Here is a 7430-nt window from a genome sequence, read left to right as displayed (position 1 = left end):
TAAACTACCTTGAGCTGCATCGTCTTTGGAGAACTTCAGCAAAAGTGTTTCAGCAGTTGCCATAACTGGAGCTAACACTCATATCATTTAAACATATACTCGCACACAAAATTTATCTTTGCCATGGAAGTAAAAATCTTATCTTCTGATGTCATGTTCTTTGAAAGTACTATCAATGCAATGAAAATTCGGAAGTAATGGCAAAATATTCTTAACCTGTAGAAGAAATGTTATAACTTTCTATTGCCATAATGACAGGCACTAAAGCTCCGTTGTAAAATCTTTCACTAGCTTCACACCACCTCTTTTACAGCATTAAAAATGTATTAAAACAGAGTTGTTACCATCTTGTAATACTTGCTCATGCTGTCAGTCCCATTCTTTGTGATCACAGGATCAAAGGCGGTCGTCAGGAAACAGAGGGTTTAGTATCTGATTTGCAATACGCTCCTCAAACCAGCGTACCCACGCCGGGGCAGGCAGCAGCTGACGCCATAAAACACCGTGTTTGCCATGACGGATGTCATTATTCCGAAAATATTTTTCAAAGTTAGCTTAACTAGGTTTGACAGAAATCATTAGGATTTTTTTAATCAACGTTTTCCATTTAACTGTACTCTTGGTTTAATTGCGCAACAGTGACATTTTTTTTTCCAACGTCTAACTGGATTTCACAGAAATCCTGCAGCGAGTTTTGGCCACTTTTCATTTTGCAATTGTTTTGCTTTATTGACAACTACATTAACTTGTCCTACCCGTTTAAAACAGTCTGTTTATAAGGAAGTCCCTGTCAACCTGTGCATTCCCAAAGGTCTGCTCACTATCCAGACTGATCTCTCATCGTTTCTCTATCTTGAACATTATTACAGATGTCTTTGAGTTAAAGAGCAGATTCGTGGGTATTGTATCTTTGTCGCTGGATTCTCAGTGTAACCTTGGTGGTGTTGTTTTGGCGTTATTTTAGGCAAATAGTACGTTAATACAATGAGCAACACATCACTAATAACTGTGGAAAGAATTAAAAATGTAAATATAGTACTGAAATTTGCTAGAGTGAAGATGTACAAAAGTTTTGCCGCTTACTCTTGATCTCCCAAAAACTTTTCATCTGCTCAGGAGGAGGAAATTTGTTAGGGTTGATTTCAGTTGGATGGATGTGTTCCACACCTCCCTCACCTGGCCGGGAAGTAGAGCCCAGTACTACATTTTTTCAATCTTAACACAAAAAGGGCACGAAGGAAGACAAATCATGTTTATCACGAGATAATATATAGGGCATTTTATCTAAAGAGTGTGAGTGCTCATAAAATTTAAACTGAAATTAAACAAAAACATAGAAATATAAATTTTAAACTGGATATGTTCAATGGCTTCTCGCAACCATTTGAGTCAGAAAAAAGTATTTAATGCCTGATTACTTGGCTATCCCCCAGAGAGATGGTGGTGAACAGTAACTCTAGTCTTTTGTTCCTTTTTCTTTCAAAGAATATATCTACTGCCAGAGGCGAGTGTCCGCACCCCGATTTGCAGAACTCCTTTGGGACACCTTCGGTCTCACAGCTCTGAAAAGCCATCTCCATCAGCTCCGCCTGGCACAAATGACAGAACTCAAAGGGGCCTCGGTGAACATCCGTATCCATAAATGCTTGCAGCACCTAGTGCTTCATAATGACCTGTCTGATCAGGGGTAGATGCTTTAGGTATTCCGATTTACTCTGGTTAGCAATAAAGCTGCGAAAAAAAAACATGTGTTTATACTGTTGTTCCCAACTGGTAACATATTAAAACCAAACCCATAAACAAACCATCCTGATGCTTATCTTGTGATGCAGCGTCATAAAGCAAAGATTGGGCACTTGTTATTCTATGTTTATATGTATTTGCATTTAGATCACTGAAGAATTTGGGAGGATATAAAAGAGAAGGGGAAGGTTTCTTCATCTCTTTTCATTCATTTACATCAGAAAATCTGCATATAAATGGTAAATCAGATCTGAACATGTGTTTTCTGGAGAGACGTTATTAAAGTATACTTCTTAATGCTAATTGCTACCATTGACATCAATTTGTGATTGCCTGTTTCTGAATTAGACCAAGTAAATGATCTACAGCTCCAGTTTCTCCATAGTCTCACAGGGAGATGCATACAAAACTTGACTTTCTTTAAGAAAATTTATTTCTCCAAAGAGCAACTGGTACAATTGTCATTGTTAAAAAAACCTCTTTAGCAACAAACGAGAAGAAAAGTGTACTGGTAAAGGGCTGCTTCTTTTATGGGCTGGGGGCAGGTTCCTAGAAATATCAAATACTAGAACACCAGCCAAAGAACATCGCCCGGTCTTGTGAGTAGATGTTTTATTTTTTGTGCTTCAGATTACGCAACGCCGATGTGCTCAGTGGCAAAGCGTAGCCAACCAGGACCACAAAGCCCTGGTGTTGCTGGTGATTAGTGCTCACCAGCAGTCTCGCATTGCCCCGACTCCTTCAGATAGATCTCATAATTAACAGCCTACCATGAGAAAAAATCCTTTCAGTCAGTTTGGATGTGCACTTATCACAGCTTCACAGGCAACACAATTATATATATATATATGTTAAAAGAATTGAAATAGTATTTATGCCTTTACGTTAGCACAAAAGAGGCAGCAAACATTGCACTATTAATCTGCTTTTCCCTTCCCATAAACAAAGGCTGAGATAAAGTCCGTGGCTCTGCTTAATTTAGTACACCAAATCTTTTGTTTTCCTTTCTTACAATAACTATAGTATATTTTATTGTCTCAAATAAATTAGTAAGCCTTCTGCAGAACGAGGTGAGTGAGGCGCAATCTCCGGGTCAGCTGCAGAAGGACTCCAGAGGGAAGTCCAAGCCCCCACCCCAGGCAGCCGGAACCGGCAGCCGTTTGCCCCCGACACCCTTCTGGCACCCGTACTTTGAGGAACCAAGAAGTCCCTTCGCTGTCATATCGCAGTTTTAAATGTCGCCTTCCTTAACGAAGCTGTCCATCGACACACCACGGCTCGCACTTCAGCGGTACGCAGTATCGTCATGTCCTGCACTGGCTTCTCACCAGTGACCAGTCCTGTCCCCAGTCCGAAACAGCTCCCGTGGTGACTGGCCAAGGTCAGGAGAGAGTAAAAAAGCTCTGACAGGACTAAAGCATATGGCATGACAGCAACCGCTGTCCTGTGGCTGCGAATAAAAATTAACCCACAAACAACAAGGAAAAAGGAAGCTACTTTGTTTATCAGTTAGGATTTATTTCCCTGAAAGAATAATAGTGTCATAATCATTAGTGAGAACGGTGCTAGAATGTAAAATATATTTGCATAGAGCCTACATTTCCCTTAGTGCAGATTTTGCTTCTTACATTCACTTCAGAGAACCTTAAAGGAACCTTTGCAGACGGATGAGCTATTTATTAGCAATACAGGCATTGCGCGATTCCGCAATAACTCGGCTTTAAGATGCAAAAGCCCCAACATCACAAAACTCCACCACATACAACTATGAAAAGAGCTGTTAAAAAATATTTTCGGAGCAGTGTTTGAAATGCAGACGTAAGAAAGAAGAAATCATATTCTAAATGTTAATATCAGAACTTATTCAGTGAAATAAACGATCTTGCACCTCTGTCACCTGCCTTCCTGATGCGTGAAGGTGTCACCCGGGGCAGACACGGCTCCTCGAGTGTCGGTGCCGCCCGCCCGTGCCCGCCGGGGCCAGGGGAGGAGGTGCCCGGCGCTGGTCGGTCTTCCCAACCCATACGGACCTGGAAAAGCCTGATGGCACGCAGCCCTGTCCTGCGGAGGGGTTATGCCGGGTGGGACGGGGGCTCCACGAAAGGTGTCTGGAATCAAAGGTTGTGTCTGTGAAACAGGCACAGAGAGAAACTCGGGGCTCTTCCTGGTGCTGATGTACATCGCGGCACCCCCATCACTCTACAGAAAAATTAAAGGTGATGCCGGCCAAAGAAAAGGAAATTTCAGCCATGTTGGAAGGAAATATTCCAAATATTTCTTAGACCTTTAATAATAACAATTATTCTTGTAGAAATACCTCTCTATGGATACTAAAGCAGAAAAAAATAATAAAAAAAACCCAACACAGAATATTTTTATGCATACGTGTAGTGTTTTTTTCTAACTTTTTGGGTATGAATTTTATTCATTACATAATTCTGAATTTAATAAAAGAATTCCCAGAAAACTTCAGAAATGCAGGAGCTTTTCCTTTTCTGCTCCTCACCTGCAGCTGCTTCACAGCTTTTCCTACAAACAAATCCCGTCAAAACGGGAATAAACTATGTGGCTTCTTCCACCATGCGCAAGGGGCACCTGCCTAAGGATGCAGAAGGGAAATCTTTTTTTATTTTTGCAGTTTGTTCTTCTTAAAGCCGAGGTAATTATACAATGAAAATTTCTGACATTACAAAAATCAAGAATGCCCATTACAAAAGGAAAGCTCTTAAAAAAAACAAGGCAAAGCCAGAACTGAGGTTGCCTGGAGCGTGACCGCTATGACAGGGTCCTGCCCTTCCCTTCCCGACGCTCACCCCCTCTCCCTGCCCCTCCGGCAGCTCCCTCGCACGGGGAGCTCACTTACACAAATCCACCTTTTTATTAAGATGTAGATGCCTTATCGCTCTCTACAGCTCCCTGAAAGGAGGTTGTAGCCAGGGGGGTTGGTCTCTTCTCCCAAGTAACGTGTGATAGAACAAGAGGAAACGGCTTCAAGTTACACCAGACAGGGTTTAGATTGGATATTAGGGTTGTCCAGCACTGGAAGAGGCTGCCCGGGGCAGTGGTGGAGTCACCATCCCCGGAGGGATTTAAAAGACAGGCAGACGTGGTGCTGAGGGACATGGGTTAGTGGTGGGCTTGGCAGTGGTGGGTTGATGGTTGGACTTGATGATCTTAAAGGTCCCTTCCAACCTGGACGATTCTATGATTCTATGATTAACCCGATGTTTCACATGTTCAGATACCCAATTTGAGCCACTGAGATCCAACTTGCAGAAGTGCTGGGTTGCAACCAGAGTCAATAGTTACTTCCTATCGAGTAGAAATAACGTGAGATAAGTAGGGTTCAATTCATCAAGGACAAGCACAAAGTGTTGTACCTACAGAGGTATGATGAATTCCATCTACAGATTCAATTACATTACAGAGGAATTACTCTTTAAAATATTGTTCTCTAGGAAAGGCTCTGGAGACTGCGGCGGATGACGAAGTGAAGGCAGAACCCCAAACATCCCCCTGAAAGTGCATCTGGGGATAAAGGCAAGGCGGGAGCGCAGCCCGTTGGGCACCATGCCTTGCAGGAGGATGTGTTGCTCCCAGACTACATCCAAAGGAAGCACCAAAACCAGCCAGGGCTGGAGAAAGCGTTGCCTAGGAGGAAAGACGAAGCAGCTGGCTGTGTTATCTAGAGAAAAAAATTAAGAGAGGTCTGATAACAGTCTTCAAATATGCAAAGGGCTGATGCAACGAAGATGGAAATAAGCTGGTTCTCCTCTTCCCCAGGGAAGGAGCAAAACGTAATGGGTTTAAATTGAAGCAAGGAATGTGGAAAGCAGACATTACAAAAATCTTTCAAAGTATAAGGGATAGTTAAGCACTTGAATAGATCAACTAGGAAACTTATAAAATCTCCATCATTAAGGGTTAGGCATTTATCCCACCTGGATATTCTAGAATTTATCCTACGCAGGGCAAGGGGATTTATTGCATGACTTGATAACCCTTCCAGTACTACATCTTACAATTTCTATGATTAAATATGAAAGTAATGAATAGTACCAGGTTTTCTGAAGAAAGAGCTAAGACACACGACAGATCTGGCAAAATTAATAGATATTTTTGACCTTAATCTTTCTGTACCTTAATTTTCTATTTACAAAATGCAGATAATGCCCACTTCTCTCACAGGACTGTGGGTAAGGAAATTAATTAACTTTCTGAAGCATTCTAGCATGAGCAGGAACAGCATTACAGCAGATCCCGTGAACAAATTTATAATTCTGGCTATACAGGAGGGTGCGAGTAGTGTGCATACGGTGAGCAACACGGACAGTATATCAGTGACCGTGTAATTAAAGGGTAAATTATCACAAATACACAAAGATGTTAAGTCAAGAATGCATCTCCCAAACCTCAAGGACTTGATTTTCCAGCCTTAGTGTCCAGGAGGGTTAATTTCATTTGACCCCAGACATTCGCAGAGTGTATAAAACAAAAGATGTTTCAGGGCACAGCCCTGGTTATATACAGTGAAGTGCTATGACCAAAACCATAACACAGTTCTATGCAGGGGAGGAGTGTTTCCTATTACAGATCTGGAATCGAGCTGTGAGCACCATGGCAGATTTGGAGGAATACTGCATTAAGTAACTGCACCAGCTAAATTAACTTTATTGTCTATACGTACACTGTATGTGTACATGGAATTGTACATATGTACATATTGTACATATTCTCGTTTACAATGAGCTGCTGAAATGTTTTCCTGTTATTTTAGTAAAGACATTTTAATTTAAAGCCCAGAGGAAAGACAAAGACAGTTGTTTCTAGAGATTTTGTTCTCACTTTCCCCTGCTGAGCATTGCGCAGTTCCCTGGAGCGTGGGGGCTCCCAGTACAGCCCAACGACCGAGAATCAGCAAAAGTGACCGGGAACAGAAAACACAAGCTTCCACCTGCAAGCGTGGTTTTATGCCGTTATTTTATTTTAGCAATGGTCAAAGCTTTACCTTTTAATGTCTTCCTTCATTAGGCAGTCATGTTCCAGCCATTACTGCAGATCTAGCAATTATTTAAATACATATACTATAGGAATTATAAGAATCACTTACATTTTTATTAATAACTATCCTGGGTTGCTCTATATTCAAGTTTTCCACTGACATAAAATTTCTCATATTGATTCTGTGGAAAAATTTCCCTTCTTGTATGCAAAACAAAAGCGATACCAATGGAAAGTGCACATTCAGCTTGCCCTGGCTGTGCTGTTTAATACTAATTTCTCTTCCACGAAGGTTTAATTCGCCCACAAGCGTGAGAGCTTCTGCCAAGGCAGACACTGCAAGAGAAAGTCTCCCTCTACACAACCCCGAGGTGTAATGCCACGCAGGCATCTTAGACTCAATTTACTCTAAATCAAATCATTCATTTCTTACCACAAATGGAATTGTAATGGAGTTATTTATACTTGGCCAACATTAAAAATAGATATTGCAAAACGCCAACTCAGCTCCCAGAAGAGCTGAGCTCGGTTAGGAGTGCTGTTAGCGAGAGGTGTGCTGCTTCCACCCTGCCCCTGCTGAGAACGGCGCACAACACTCGTTTTGGGGTGAGGAAAAGGAACTCCCGGAAAGCAAAGGCACAGCGTTCGCGGGGGCGGAGATGGAGGCACGGCTGCGGGGAAGCGGC

This window comes from Charadrius vociferus, unplaced genomic scaffold, assembly GCF_000708025.1.
Source record: "Charadrius vociferus isolate BGI_N301 unplaced genomic scaffold, ASM70802v2 scaffold38, whole genome shotgun sequence".
In the NCBI taxonomy this organism is placed as follows: Eukaryota; Metazoa; Chordata; class Aves; order Charadriiformes; family Charadriidae; genus Charadrius; species Charadrius vociferus.
Note: the sequence above shows the minus strand (reverse complement) of the source record.